At 38.4% G+C, this 16344-nt stretch overlaps 1 long non-coding RNA gene across 2 annotated transcripts; it reads left to right on the top strand.

The window, feature by feature from the left end:
* Positions 1-2810: 2810 nt before the first annotated feature.
* On the top strand, positions 2811-15407 carry LOC113688969 (uncharacterized). 2 transcript variants are annotated; one of them, XR_003448153.2, is made up of 3 exons: positions 2811-3191; positions 5526-5586; positions 15257-15407. It is a non-coding gene; the product is annotated as an uncharacterized lncRNA (long non-coding RNA). The 2 variants fall into 2 exon arrangements; XR_011816146.1 differs by lacking the exon at positions 5526-5586.
* Positions 15408-16344: the final 937 nt, after the last annotated feature.

A 16344-nucleotide genomic window follows, 5' to 3' on the forward strand; every position in this document is an offset into this window, starting at 1 on the left:
ATGCTCTTCCTTTTTGCAGTCCTTTTTTCCTTCTTGGGTGATTTGGTTACAGTTACATCTGCATTGGTGGGCTACGCTGGTTCCTCTTCGTTGTCACTCACTGGATGCTCCTCAGATTGCTGTTCCTCCATTTGCTCAATAGATGGTTCAGCAGATGGCTCTCTGGTCTACACATTCTATTTTTTTCTTGCAGATTGTTTCATTTTTCCACCACGATTTCCAATTTTCTTCTTGGATGATTTGATGGAGGGTTCAATAACTTGAACATCTTCATCCTCTTCGTCACGCAGTTTGAAAGAGCGTCCGGCACTCACGGATACCCCTCTAATCCTCACCATGATTGAAATGCAGTGGTGTTTGTGTTGTGTGATGTAGTGCCGATTGTAAATACCCGAAAATTATATTTATATTGATATTCTCAAAAATTATATATATATATATTTGTATTCTAATCTAATTGCCTTGAATCTTTGGTTAATCTAACGGTTGAATCGTGATTTTACTCCTATTGCCTCATTCAATTTATTGCATGTTGGTTTTCTTGGGGTGATATACCAACTCGTCCAACTAGCGAGGTAGGTGCGATAAATTTTGTGAACTAGAGGGAGATTTGTACAAAAGGGGTTATTGTGCTGCAAAGTGTTTTCGAAACGTATTTGTTTCGAAATTCTCTACCTTGAATGAATTATATTTCTTAGTAATTGGAAAATGATTTATATATGATTTTATACCTTCTTGTTTCGGTCCAATAATTTTGAAAACATTTGCAAGGGTTTAATTGAAGTAGTCAAACTTATTTGGTTGTGCAAACTCTATTTGAGTGGAAATGAAGGGTTAATCTTGGCTAATTACTTTTAGAATTATTGGATTTTTGACTTTGAGCAGACTAGTTTTTATGAATAAATTGGTGCCCTTGCACCGACAGAAAAAAAAAAACTTAGAGATTACATGGCTTGAAAGGAGATTGTATGGTTAGAGTGGTAATTTGTAATTTGATGGTCATTTATATGGTTAAGTGAATCAATGAAATGAAGAATTTGGAAGTTATACATGAGGAAACAGGGATTTTTCGAAGGGAGGTAGAGCTCCCAAAAGAAATCAATTGAAACAAAAAGATGTGGAAATAGCTGAACAAGTACATGGGAATGAAAAGGGAAGATGAAAAGATATTAATGGGGTGGTAATAGCAATTTGAAAGGGGTGCACTCGAACAAGACCCTCTTGGCAAGAAAGTTCAATATGGTAAAGGAAGTTTCATGATACAAAAAGGAAATGTAAAGAGATGGGTGGAGTCAAATTGGCAATTAAGAAGGACAAATAGAAAGAAGAGGTATATATCTTCTACTTGTGACTTGTGAATGCTGTAACTAAGACTAGAACGTGTTAGCGGAAAACTGGTGTATATTATAGAAGTGGCAAGCTTAAACACCAAGTGAGGAACTATTCAAACAAATTAGTTAGGCTATGGTGATTCTACTATATTAGCTGCAGTGAACAACTAGTTGTGTCCTTGAATGTGTATCATGAATGCTTTACGTAATAGGATATATCTACTTGATGAACATGGGACTTGATACTTGATGTTTTTCCCTAGTGATAGTCAATGTTTGTCTTCGATTGGAGTTACATCTTGATATCCGATTATATGTGTTGTGCATTACTATTCTTGAGTTTAAGTGAGGATTCTTTCTTTGTGGTCCGTAATGAAGGAAATTCTATTAGAAAGGGGTAGTACACGTATAGGGATTTAATTGTAGACATGATCAGAGATTTACATAACAGACTAGTTGCCAGTGCATAGTGTATGAAGCCAACATTTAGTAAACGTAGCAAACAAGTTTCGTAGCTATGGTTCCTTTTCATCGAGTTCTAATTTTATATCCTCGTAAATATTCTAAGCCATCTTAGCCCTTCCTTAGAGCAATAGTTTAGCCATTACGTTCATACGACTATCCCTCAAGTAAACTTTAGTAGAAGCATCTAGGGTAGTAGGAAGCTACTTTGGAGTTGAGGAAAAACCCTGTAGAATCAAGCTTTGTATGAGCAAAGGTTGGAATTTCGAGGACGAAATTCTTTTAAGGAGGGAAGATTGTGAGAACCCGAAAATTATATTTATATTGATATTCTCAAAAATTATATATATATATATTTGTATTCTAATCTAATTGCCTTGAATCTTTGGTTAATCTAACAGTTGAATCGTGATTTTACTCCTATTGCCTCATTCAATTTATTGCATGTTGGTTTTCTTGGGGTGATATACCAACTCGTCCAACTAGCGAGGTAGGTGCGATAAATTTTGTGAACTAGAGGGAGATTTGTACAAAAGGGGTTATTGTGCTGCAAGGTGTTTTCGAAACGTATTTGTTTTGAAATTCTCTACCTTGAATGAATTATATTTCTTAGTAATTGGAAAATGATTTATATATGATTTTATACCTTCTTGTTTCGGTCCAATAATTTTGAAAACATTTGCAAGGGTTTAATTGAAGTAGTCAAACTTATTTGGTTGTGCAAACTCTATTTGAGTGGAAATGAAGGGTTAATCTTGGCTAATTACTTTTAGAATTATTGGATTTTTTACTTTGATCAAGACTAGTTTTAGTCTTCACCTTGGAAGCAAAATGGACCGAGACATTTCATTCCTTTTCTTACCTCTTGGCCGACCATGGAGTGGAAATATCAGCCATAATCTTCTTCTCTTGGCCGAAAATTTTGACTAAGCAAGAGAGTAGGAAAAAACAAATTTAAGGGAAAGCTGCCGGATTGTTTTCCTTGTCTTACTCCAATTGCCCAACCGAGAGAGACATATTTCTCCATTGCCTCCATTTTTGACCAAGTAGCATGCAAGTTGACTAAGCCAAATTTACTTCCTCTTGTTTCTTTTCTTTAGCTCAACCACCGAGAGAAAGAAAAACAAAGACAAACAAGACTGCTCACTTGTTTTGTCCCACCTTAGCCGAGAGAGAGTAGAGAGAGTTGAGAGGAAAAGGTTGTGGCTTGCACCCACCTTCCAGCCGAGAGAAAATTTGGGGAAAACAAAGAAATTTCCCTTGTTTTGTTTCCACTTCAGCCAAGAGGAACCAGCGAGAGAAAACTGAAAGGAAGCTTGAGTCTTGTTTCCATTTCCAACTTGTTTGATCGAGTAGAAGGACCAAAACAGGGGAGTTAACTTCTAGCTTGTTTTAAAGGTAACATGACTTGGAACTTTAATTTCTTTCACATACTTTAGAGGGCTTTTGATGTATATTTCCTTGAGGTTGGATTGAAGTAGAAATTGGTTGTAAAGACTGGATTTATTGCTGGAAATTTCTGGAAAACCAATGATAGGAAACATATGTTATACATTTACCTTAAGTTTATAAGAGGTTTGGCTGAAGAAATAAAGATTAAAATACTGACCAAGTGCTGGAAATGCTCAATAGAAGCTGTTATGTGATATTGTTGAGCTAAGCTGGGATTTTCTGATTGTTTCTTATGTGCATGACTGATATACACTCTCTAGTTCACGTATATGGACATGAATGTTAGACTTTAGCTAAGAATGAACCTTGCTGAAGAAAATTTAGATTAAAGGCTGATTGGGTGCTGGAAAATTTCTGAGATGACCGAGGCTAAGGAGCTAGAATTTTAACGCTTGTAACTGGAATTTCCTTGAAGACTCGTGTTAGCAGAAGTATGAAATATATCTACTTCAGGTTATATAGGATTACTAGCTGTGAAAGTCGTATATAAGTTGTTCTAGTTGCTATGCTGCACTCTTGGCTTTATTTTTAGATAACAATGGTGAGTTTCTGAAATAGAAGTCGTGTCAGATGCTTCAAAGAGAGAGCTGCTGTGAAAACCAATATACTACGGATTTGGGTGCCAATATCTATGTCTCTTGGTTCCTTAGGTAGTGCTCTTCAAGGACACAGTATATGATTAATTTCCATTTTAGATATATGACCAGGTTCCGTATAAGAATAATGGTAGTGAAGTTCAAATTTTCTCCTTTTATAAAACATGTCAATGTTTTGCGGAAGTGGGTATTTAAACTTTAGATTGCTATTCATTGGTGCAGTTAAGCTGCATGATGGTTGGCTTAGTCTGGTTGCTATTCATTGGTGTAGTGGAACAAAACCCAAACTACAAACAACTTAGAATCCATGACTATTGAATAGAAAATGATTTAATCTTAGTCTACACATCTTACAAAACTTTCAACTTGGCATATACGTATATCTTTGGTTTTTGTTGAAATTTGATGCTTAAATTATGTTACAATTGCTGGTATGAATGTCATACTTAATGTATGGGTGGTTGGAATAAAAGTCTTGTGGTTTTAAAAGAGAAAAAAGAGTTTTTCACAAGTGAAATTGAGTTTCCAGATTTTCGGATTTCACTGACCAGTTTCAGTAAAATGCTTATATCTTGGTGTAGAAAAATCCGATTGAGGTGTCGTCAGTGGCATTTGAAACTAGACTCATGGGTCTTTGTTCTGTAAAACTTTCATATTTTTTCGCCATGTGTACTGCTGTCCGTGACTCCTCAAAGTAGGCTGCCCTGCTTGAATGTCCTGTTTCTTCAGGAAAATGAATTTTTGACTTGGATCGAATATTTGGCCTATTTGTGATTTTAATCTCTAAAAAGTGTCTTCTGGGATGTGGTAGTACTAAAAATATATTTTACAACGGTATAACTTTCATAATTTTTTGACTTGTGGAACTCGAGTTACGAATTTTTAAAGTTTACTGTTACTATTCATCTCGGTAGATTCCTAAAGCAGAGAAACAGGCTTCTTGACTTTGAAACCTCGGACGGCCTACTTCCAACCTCTTACCTTGATTTTTCCACTTCCTTGACTTCAAATGTACCCCTATTGAACTTCTCTCGCTAATGTATCTCTTATTTCCTCAAAGTTTTACTCTTTTAACAAGTTATCTTAATTAAAACGGTCAAGACTTGTACTTAGCTTTTAGCCACTCTTTTCGAATTTCCAAGTGAAGCTTACTTGCTAGAATTGCCTTGTATTTGGATGACTTTTAGCCTATTGAACGACTATTGTGATGAGATTATTTATATGTGTTTTGGGGCTGATTGAAAAAAAGAATGAAGCCATAAATGGCTGGAAAATAGGTAAATACCAAGGGCGTGCTGCCCAAATTTGCACTCGAGGGCTAGGTAGATATACTTGTGACTCGAGTAAGGCTTGAGAGCGAATACCACGTGAACCATCTAGAATATTTGCGTCTTCTTTTATCGAGGTATATGAGTTAGAATTCGGCCGAAACTTGTACCCTTGGAAAAATAAAAATTACGACTAATAGAAATACGTTTTCTCCATTTCTTCGACTCAAATGGTATTTCAAAGTATAATTGCTTCAAAGTTACAAAGGTTTAAGAGCGAGCATGAATTGTTCGGCATTTGATAAGTATCGTGAATACCACTTAAACGATTTGCATTTACTTGATTTTCTTGAAGCGAAACTCCTATGTTTCGAACTTTAGAGAGTTTTACATGCATAAATGATATTTTATCGCAGATTTGGACTCCAACCAAGGAGTTGGACCTGAATGTGACTTTTGAGAGGCACTAGACCTTTGGTGAGTGCTTCCAAATACCTAATTGAACTGGACACTAGTTTTAATATTTGACCAATATGGTCGAATGATATGTGATTGGTATGATCGAGCAAGGGTGTACTTTATCGCACTTGCCCTAATGTGATATGTACTTGTTTATTGTTGCAATTGATTTGAGATACTTGTACGTGACTTGTAAGTACTGAGCGGCAGTATGTACCACACTCGATCTGAGTGGGAGGTACCTCTCATTGCCGTCTCCGTACTTTTATCTTGATTCAATCGATTGGAGTGTTATCTCATCGACTTTTTGGGGACCCAAACCCCATTGGCTAGTTAATCGAGTCGAGCCGGCAAGGGCCTGGTCGATTAGATAATGAACCATGGGTATCTAGTGTTGTCGAGTGGAGTGTTATCTCCTCGACTAATCGGTATACTCGAGTATTACCACCAGTGTTTATCTTGGAGTTCGGGCCCGGTAAGGGGTTTGGTTGGTGGACGGAGATTGGAGTTAAGTGGTGATCTACTGGATTGGTTACTTTACTTGAAAGTTGACGGAGTGTCAACTAATATTTGATCAAGCTCTGGTGAAGCAATGGGAACATGGCTCCTGAGAGCCATCCGTATCCTTATACTTGGAAATGATTATTGCCTATTGGATTATTGTTTCTTTTAAAAACCAAAAGCACTTTACATTCGCTATGACAGCCCCACTTTCCCCTTAGGCGAACCAGAGGGTTCAGCGGACCGCCTGCCCAGCTCTCGCCGGGACTCAGTCGTTGACTCACACAAATCAGAAATAGAACCACAAGAAAGAGCAAAACTAGGATCCAAAACTTAAAACAAAACTTATATACATAGATATCTCAGAAGGAAGTACAACCGTCAATAAACAGAGGTTCTCAATTCACCATACAACCAGCCCATGCTAAGCACGAGAGCGAGAACCGTTACAAAAGAAAACCAAGAGCTAGACCCAGCTAGTCTATACAGGCTCTCATCCTTGCTCGCCTTCCCCTGTTAAGGAAAACAAACTAAAGGGGTGAGCTATAAGCTCAGTGAGGTTCCGAACACATAAGCAACAAGAAGTTCAATGCATTCATTACACGTTACTAATAATTCAAATACAAAAGAAAGCGATAAACACCTTCATTAAAAGGATACGTGCTCACAAGGAGCCATTCGTTCATTCATTCGTTCATTCATTCTCCTTTCGTTCCCTTATACCTTCAATCATTTGAAAATGCATTTGTATATAAATAAAACCCTCATTCATTCATTCGTTCATTCATTCATTCACCAGGCTCCACCAACCTCCACCAACCTACAAGGTAATACTCGAGTATACCAAAACGTTCACCCAGGTCCCTAATCGCCCGACCGAGTCCGCTTCTGGCTCGAGACAACCGGTAACAAGGGGCAGTGGCCAGTTCAGCCAAAAGGCTTACATTCATGCACAAATAACATTTCAATCATTGAATCATTAAAATTTTCACAATCATCTAGGCCGAGTGCGATAAAGTACACACTTGCCTAGAAGACTCGTTTTAACAATCATTGAAAGCATTTAACATATTATCAATCATTCATACCAGCCACATAGTCATGAAACATAACAAACAAGGAACACTCACCTATACACGCAAAATAACGTCCACTTCTCAATCACCAATGAAACCTAAAAGTAAACAAAGAACACATTACAATCCATCTAGCATGGTTTAGATGAAATCAAGGATTACCCGACTACTCGCGAGTAAACGTATAAAATGACTTTTAAAGTGTCAAAAGAGCATATGGATCCTTGGACGGAAATTACTAGGGTTCATAAACCAACCGCGAAACCAAACTCAAAAAGGTTATGAAATTTCCGGCAGAAAACACTTTAACCAACGACAAATCAAAATCCAATAAGGTAAGCTAAGAAGTATTGTTTCCGGAATTGTTTATGTAGCTCAAAATCAATAGACTCTATGCCTTGATGAAAATCATGAAAAGTGGCAAAACTATCTCCCTTTCACTCTTAAAACTTCACTTAAAAGTTATTCACTTGTGGCCGAGAGAACCCTAGGTCAACCTCTATATTTTGGTAAACAGTAAGTAAACGTTTGGAATTTCAACCCAAAGAGGTATTAGGTTTTCGAATAGTAAAATGATCATTTTATTTGCCAAGCGGAAATATACAGGTTCAAATAGAAATTTAGCCCTCGGCCACCTTTTGAAAGAGCCGGTAACATTTTCAGTAAATACGTCCAATTCGTCACAAAATACATTCGCCAAATTACTTTAACTTGCTCACATTACAAGAAGATAAACGGACGGCATGTCCTTTGTGTTTACCTATTTTCCAGTCATTAATGGCTTCATTATTTTCCTCAAAACAGTCCCAACATCTCATATAGAATTATCTCATGTCCAAAAGCCATTCACTAGGCTTAAAGTCATGTAAATACAAAAATAAATACAAAAATCAAGCTAGAAACATTTCCGGATAAAAACAGTTTTTGACACCATTTTGCGGTTTTGGCACCATTGGCGCTACGATTATCGGATGAAGGTGCAAGACACACCGTTTCGAAGCTAACAAATAGGGATAAAATGTTGAAGAAGGCCACTCAGTCCAGTTTGTAGTGAAACTAGGTCAAAATTGACATATATGAAACCAGAAACTCACAAACAGGTTGGCTAACCGCACAATTGTTAAACAGCAATAATTCAGGCTACCGAAGTCCGATTGAAGTGTATCTTATGGTGTTTCGAAGCTAAGACCCAACCCTAAATTTCTTATGAAGACCTCCATGGCCAAATCCTGCATTTTCATGATCAAAAATGGAAAACTACACAAAAACAGAATTCTGGGCGCGAAACAGGTTTCATGGACAGTCAATGGTATTTCGGTCATTTCACATACTACAGTGGTCGGATCAAGCTGAAATTTTACAGGATACTATTTTATACCATTGGCTACAACTTTCATGTTTTGGCCAAAATCTAATTCAGTAAGGATCATGGTGAAAAGTCACGGTCAGATTGGGTGAAAAGACAACCCTTTTCGCTGAACTCCTACCTAGACCAGTCTGGGTATTTCCGAATTATCTCAGCATATACAACTCGAATTCCAGTGATTCCAAAGCCATTTGAAAGCTAAGATACAAGGATATGATTCTTAAAAAGACATCAACAACCAAATCGGTAGTATTCCCAGTCAAACTACCCAATTACCAAAGCTGATTATTATTCTCGGATAGAAACAGGGTAGCAGGGGTATTTCGGTATTTTCACAGGCTACCTAGCTCAGATTGAGCTGAAACTTTACAGGTAACTAGAAAACATCATTCTCTACAACGTTGATGTTTTGTGCTAAGGCCAATTCGGCCTCTAACCTGGTCAAACAGAAACGGGCAGAATTGAGGAAATGAAACCTTAACTGGAAATTTTTGCATTCAAGTCAGAAATTTTCCACTAAAACATCTCTTTAGCTATCACAAGTCATTAATTTAACATAATCAAGAACAAAGGAAGGATGGCTAGACATGATACCTTCAAATATCAAGAAAGGTGATGACTTAGGAATTTTTCTTCCAAAACAACTCCACTAGAAGCTTTAATCCTCCTTAATAAGTAACTTTGATGGAGTAATCTTCACTTTTAATGGTTAGAAATCAAGATTGGAGCAAGGGATTGAAGTACAAGATGAAGGATTTCCTCTCTTTTCTCTCCTCAAAATTTCAGCCAACAAGGTGAAAAATGAAGAAACATTTGGTCAAAATGGATGTTTAGTAAAGTTAAGAAAAGTTAGTCAAAGTCCCCATCCAATGGTTTCATGACACTTGTCCCTCTCATTAATGTCATGCCTAACTTTTTTTTGTCTTTCTCACACCTATCCACTTGGTACCTCTAAATATCTCATAACACCCGATAAATTAAACCCAGTATCCAAAACTTAACCTAACTGGCCGAAATTTTCTGAATTTTTCGCACTAGCGAGTCCCACGTCCGATATACGCTCTTAATTTCTGAAAAACTAACCGATACTAGAAAAATCATTTAAAAACTATATTTACTCATAAAATTGATCTAGAAAAATTTTCTAATAAAGAAAATGCAGAAAACGTGCAATTAAGAAAAGTACGGGTCCTCACACTCTCTCCCCCTTAAAGAAATTTCGTCCTCGAAATTTTTACCTTCATTTGCCTCAGACGAGTCCGGAACTGTTTGGGTGCCTAACGCAGAAGTTTTTGCTGGCCCACTAGTTCGGTTCCCTCTTTCATTTGCTTGTTTTGTTTTAGCTCCCTCCAGTTGCGGAATACTACCTCCGCGTGACTGTCTCCTCGGACAGTTGCTAACTTGGTGCTCACCACTCCCACAAATCAAGCACTTCCGCCCTTTCCGCCAATAATCGTTCTCGGTATGATTGGCCTTTCCGCAATAGCCACAAGTCAGGTGAGAAGCCATCTTTTGGCTTTCTTGAGAAATTTCCTCAGGTCCGATTTGGCTTCCTTTAGTAGACCTTTTATCTACCGCCCCTATTGTCCATGGTGGGTAGGACAAAAATTTTGTTTTCTGCGTTTTGGAAGGGACTATCGATTCACTTGGTTCCTCACTCATACTACCAGCTACACCTCTTTTCCGTGTTTGGGAGGCTTTTACTTGTGCCTTTGCATTCTCGATTCGTTGAGCCTTCTCAAGGGCCTCCGTAAATGTATTCACTTGCGCTGCTGCCAACGCCTCTTGGATGTCCAAATTTAGTCCTTGTATAAACCGTCTCACTCTTCTCGGTTCCGTGGCTACTAATTCTGAAGCAAACTTGGATAGTTTGGTGAATTTCGTTTCGTATTCAGCCACACTTAAGGTCCCCTGGCGTAGTCCAATAAATTCGTCCTCCCTCCTTTCTTGAACTAAGGGTGGGAGGTATTTCTCGTTAAATTCTCTTACAAAATTCGCCCATGTCCAGACAGTCTGTTCTCTTTCCCACTTTGTTCTAATTACATTCCACCATGCCCGGGCCGGTCCCTCAAATTGAAACACTGCGAAGTTCACTTGCCTTTGCTCAGTGTAGTTTAGGGCTGTGAATATATTCACCATGGCCTCTAGCCATTGTTCAGCGATGTCCAGATCAGGCCCTCCAGCGAATTTTGGAGGTGCAAACTTCTGAAACCGCTCCAGAGCCTTATCCTCACCCGTCTCAGGGTTCCGGGGTTGATTTACGGGTATTTGACCTTGTTGATCTACTAATCTTGCCAAGATATCCGTCATTTGTTGCATTGCCGTCGCCATTTGGTCTCCAGTTGCAACTCTCGGTCCTTGTTCTTGTTCGGCGGACGTTTCCCTTTCTGCTCTAGGTTCTGGGGTCCGTTTAGTTCCACGGCCTCGACCACGTCCCTGACTACGTCTCCCGTCCATATTTTTTTCCTTCCCTATCTTTTTTTTTCCAAAAGTGGTTTAATGAATAAATGCAGTAAGATGACTCAAAAGTAACCAAAATTAAGGCACCAAATACACAAGTAAACATATATGCACATAGCACTCCACATATCAAGAAAATAGATGATCAACTACACAAGTACGTATCAAATCAGGCAAATATTCATATGCTCAAATACACCAATTAACGTCATGTAATAAGAATATATGGGTGAATCAAACGAGGAGATGATGTGTCGTCCCAGTCTTAGCTAAGGTAACCCCGTCCGGTCCCTCACGTCACTTACTATTCACACCAGATATCCCTTAACCTCTTGTACTCATTCCAGTCAAACAAAGCCTGTTCATGTTCCCACAATACAAGTCTCAAATACTTAGCACTACCTCAACTCTGGAGTACTTGGGTACGAGAATCCGAAATAAGATAATTCACCTCTCGAGCTGGCCAGTCCCAAGAGTAAACCATCTACAATCGAAATTCCTCCCAGACGTACCTATCTATGGTCCTCAGATTCCACAAGAAAATTTAAGGCCTATAACGTTCACAACTCATAGCTTATGCTCGAACGAGCACTTAATCCTTCATACCCATTCACCACTCAGTCCAGGCTCACTCCGCGCAGAGACCACGCGAAGCAGGCTCTGATACCAACTGTGACAGCCCCACTTTCCCCTTAGGCAAACCAGAGGGTTCAGCGGACCGCCTGCCCAGCTCTCGCCGGGACTCAGTCGTTGACTCACACAAATCAGAAATAGAACCACAAGAAAGAGCAAAACTAGGATCCAAAACTTAAAACAAAACTTATATACATAGATATCTCAGAAGGAAGTACAACCGTCAATAAACAGAGGTTCTCAATTCACCATACAACCAGCCCATGCTAAGCACGAGAGCGAGAACCGTTACAAAAGAAAACCAAGAGCTAGACCCAGCTAGTCTATACAGGCTCTCATCCTTGCTCGCCTTCCCCTGTTAAGGAAAACAAACTAAAGGGGTGAGCTATAAGCTCAGTGAGGTTCCGAACACATAAGCAACAAGAAGTTCAATGCATTCATTACACGTTACTAATAATTCAAATACAAAAGAAAGCGATAAACACCTTCATTAAAAGGATACGTGCTCACAAGGAGCCATTCGTTCATTCATTCGTTCATTCATTCTCCTTTCGTTCCCTTATACCTTCAATCATTTGAAAATGCATTTGTATATAAATAAAACCCTCATTCATTCATTCGTTCATTCATTCATTCACCAGGCTCCACCAACCTCCACCAACCTACAAAGTAATACTCGAGTATACCAAAACGTTCACCCAGGTCCCTAATCGCCCGACCGAGTCCGCTTCTGGCTCGAGACGACCGGTAACAAGGGGCAGTGGCCAGTTCAGCCAAAAGGCTTACATTCATGCACAAATAACATTTCAATCATTGAATCATTAAAATTTTCACAATCATCTAGGCCGAGTGCGATAAAGTACACACTTGCCTAGAAGACTCGTTTTAACAATCATTGAAAGCATTTAACATATTATCAATCATTCATACCAGCCATATAGTCATGAAACATAACAAACAAGGAACACTCACCTATACACGCAAAATAACGTCCACTTCTCAATCACCAATGAAACCTAAAAGTAAACAAAGAACACATTACAATCCATCTAGCATGGTTTAGATGAAATCAAGGATTACCCGACTACTCGCGAGTAAACGTATAAAATGACTTTTAAAGTGTCAAAAGAGCATATGGATCCTTGGACGGAAATTACTAGGGTTCATAAACCAACCGCGAAACCAAACTCAAAAAGGTTATGAAATTTCCGGCAGAAAACACTTTAACCAACGACAAATCAAAATCCAATAAGGTAAGCTAAGAAGTATTGTTTCCGGAATTGTTTATGTAGCTCAAAATCAATAGACTCTATGCCTTGATGAAAATCATGAAAAGTGGCAAAACTATCTCCCTTTCACTCTTAAAACTTCACTTAAAAGTTATTCACTTGTGGCCGAGAGAACCCTAGGTCAACCTCTATATTTTGGTAAACAGTAAGTAAACGTTTGGAATTTCAACCCAAAGAGGTATTAGGTTTTCGAATAGTAAAATGATCATTTTATTTGCCAAGCGGAAATATACAGGTTCAAATAGAAATTTAGCCCTCGGCCACCTTTTGAAAGAGCCGGTAACATTTTCAGTAAATACGTCCAATTCGTCACAAAATACATTCGCCAAATTACTTTAACTTGCTCACATTACAAGAAGATAAACGGACGGCATGTCCTTTGTGTTTACCTATTTTCCAGCCATTAATGGCTTCATTATTTTCCTCAAAACAGTCCCAACATCTCATATAGAATAATCTCATGTCCAAAAGCCATTCACTAGGCTTAAAGTCATGTAAATACAAAAATAAATACAAAAATCAAGCTAGAAACATTTCCGGATAAAAACAGTTTTTGACACCATTTTGCGGTTTTGGCACCATTGGCGCTACGATTATCGGATGAAGGTGCAAGACACACCGTTTTGAAGCTAACAAATAGGGATAAAATGTTGAAGAAGGCCACTCAGTCCAGTTTGTAGTGAAACTAGGTCAAAATTGACATATATGAAACCAGAAACTCACAAACAGGTTGGCTAACCGCACAATTGTTAAACAGCAATAATTCAGGCTACCGAAGTCCGATTGAAGTGTATCTTATGGTGTTTCGAAGCTAAGACCCAACCCTAAATTTCTTATGAAGACCTCCATGGCCAAATCCTGCATTTTCATGATCAAAAATGGAAAACTACACAAAAACAGAATTCTGGGCGCGAAACAGGTTTCATGGACAGTCAATGGTATTTCGGTCATTTCACATACTACAGTGGTCGGATCAAGCTGAAATTTTACAGGATACTATTTTATACCATTGGCTACAACTTTCATGTTTTGGCCAAAATCTAATTCAGTAAGGATCATGGTGAAAGGTCACGGTCAGATTGGGTGAAAAGACAACCCTGTTCGCTGAATTCCTACCTAGACCAGTCTGGGTATTTCCGAATTATCTCAGCATATACAACTCGAATTCCAGTGATTCCAAAGCCATTTGAAAGCTAAGATACAAGGATATGATTCTTAAAAAGACATCAACAACCAAATCGGTAGTATTCCCAGTCAAACTACCCAATTACCAAAGCTGATTATTATTCTCGGATAGAAACAGGGTAGCAGGGGTATTTCGGTATTTTCACAGGATACCGAGCTCAGATTGAGCTGAAACTTTACAGGTAACTAGAAAACATCATTCTCTACAACTTTGATGTTTTGTGCTAAGGCCAATTCGGCCTCTAACCTGGTCAAACAGAAACGGGCAGAATTGAGGAAATGAAACCTTAACTGGAAATTTTTGCATTCAAGTCAGAAATTTTCCACTAAAACATCTCTTTATCTATCACAAGTCATTAATTTAACATAATCAAGAAAAAAGGAAGGATGGCTAGACATGATACCTTCAAATATCAAGAAAGGTGATGACTTAGGAATTTTTCTTCCAAAACAACTCCACTAGAAGCTTTAATCCTCCTTAATAAGTAACTTTGATGGAGTAATCTTCACTTTTAATGGTTAGAAATCAAGATTGGAGCAAGGGATTGAAGTACAAGATGAAGGATTTCCTCTCTTTTCTCTCCTCAAAATTTCAGCCAACAAGGTGAAAAATGAAGAAACATTTGGTCAAAATGGATGTTTAGTAAAGTTAAGAAAAGTTAGTCAAAGTCCCCATCCAATGGTTTCATGACACTTGTCCCTCTCATTAATGTCATGCCTAACTTTTTTTTGTCTTTCTCACACCTATCCACTTGGTACCTCTAAATATCTCATAACACCCGATAAATTAAACCCAGTATCCAAAACTTAACCTAACTGGCCGAAATTTTCTGAATTTTTCGCACTAGCGGGTCCCACGTCCGATATACGCTCTTAATTTCTGAAAAACTAACCGATACTAGAAAAATCATTTAAAAACTATATTTACTCATAAAATTGATCTAGAAAAATTTTCTAATAAAGAAAATGCAGAAAACGTGCAATTAAGAAAAGTACGGGTCCTCACACTCGCTCATTTGGAAATTTGCTACTTGAAGTGTTAGTGTTCACTTTTATGAACTTGTTATGCTCGCTATCTTTTGCTACGTTGATATGTGTACTTTTAAATAATGGTCAACTTGCTATTTGGAACCTCACTGGGCTTTTAGCTCATTCCACTCCATTTGTTTTCCTTACAGGGGGTACGAGCGAGGCGTGAGACATGTACCGACTAGCGTAGTCTAGTTGTTTTGAATTTTGAATTTGTACTTGTGCTAGTACCCGACCAGGGTTGATTGTACTCGAATTGTAAACACTTTGAAGTATTTTGTTATGTAGAAGCTTTGTATCTGGATTTGAGTTTCGATGTATATTATAAGTTTGAATTGCGATGTTATTTCTTGTCTATGGATGTATGCGTAAGATACGAGTGAGTGAGTCCTGGCGAGAGCTGGGCAGGCGGTCCGCCGAACCCTTTGGTACGCCTTAGGGGGAGGTGGGGCTGTCACACAGATGAGTACCAAACGGTGAAAGAGTTCAGTATGAACTACAATGGATGCACAAATTGTCCACAGAGAGTGATTTTTAGTGATTTAGGGTTTAGGGTAGAAATTGGGATTTATAGTGTAGTTGCCGGTTGGGGGAAGATATGAAGTACAATAAACACACAATAGGTGTGAGAAGGTGTCCGTCAGAGAAATTTCTTGGAACTTGTTCCAAAGAGAGACAAATTTGAATTTTGAACTGAGAGAGAATGTGAAGAGTTCCGTCCGAGATGAATGGTAAGAATGAACTGAATGACGCTGAGAATTTCTTTATAAGACTCAATTTTTGAGTGTCGGACGGCCGAACGAAGTGAAGCGTCCGACACAGTCGTCCGAACCAAAATTTTTCTGGAAAAGGAATGAAGAACACTGTCGGACGTCCATTCTAACTCATTGGACGTCCGATAGAGAAAGACCAGAAAAAAATCTTAGAAACTTTTTTCTGAAACGCCCAGTTTTATTCTCAGATACACAAATTGATCCAGTGGGAGGGCTTTTGTGAGGATATCAGCAATTTGATCTTTAGAACAAACATATTGAACACAAATTGTACCCTTGTGGACAAGATCACAAATGAAATGATGTTTTATGTCTATGTGCTTAGTCCTAGAATGCTGAATGGGGTTTTTTGTCAAATTGATGGCACTAGTGTTATCACAATACATAGGTACACAATCATACACCAAACCAAAATCATTCAATGTGTTTTTCATCCACAATAGTTGAGCACAACAAGCACCAGC

Source organism: Coffea arabica, chromosome 1e (assembly GCF_036785885.1).
Source record: "Coffea arabica cultivar ET-39 chromosome 1e, Coffea Arabica ET-39 HiFi, whole genome shotgun sequence".
NCBI lineage: Eukaryota > Viridiplantae > Streptophyta > Magnoliopsida > Gentianales > Rubiaceae > Coffea > Coffea arabica.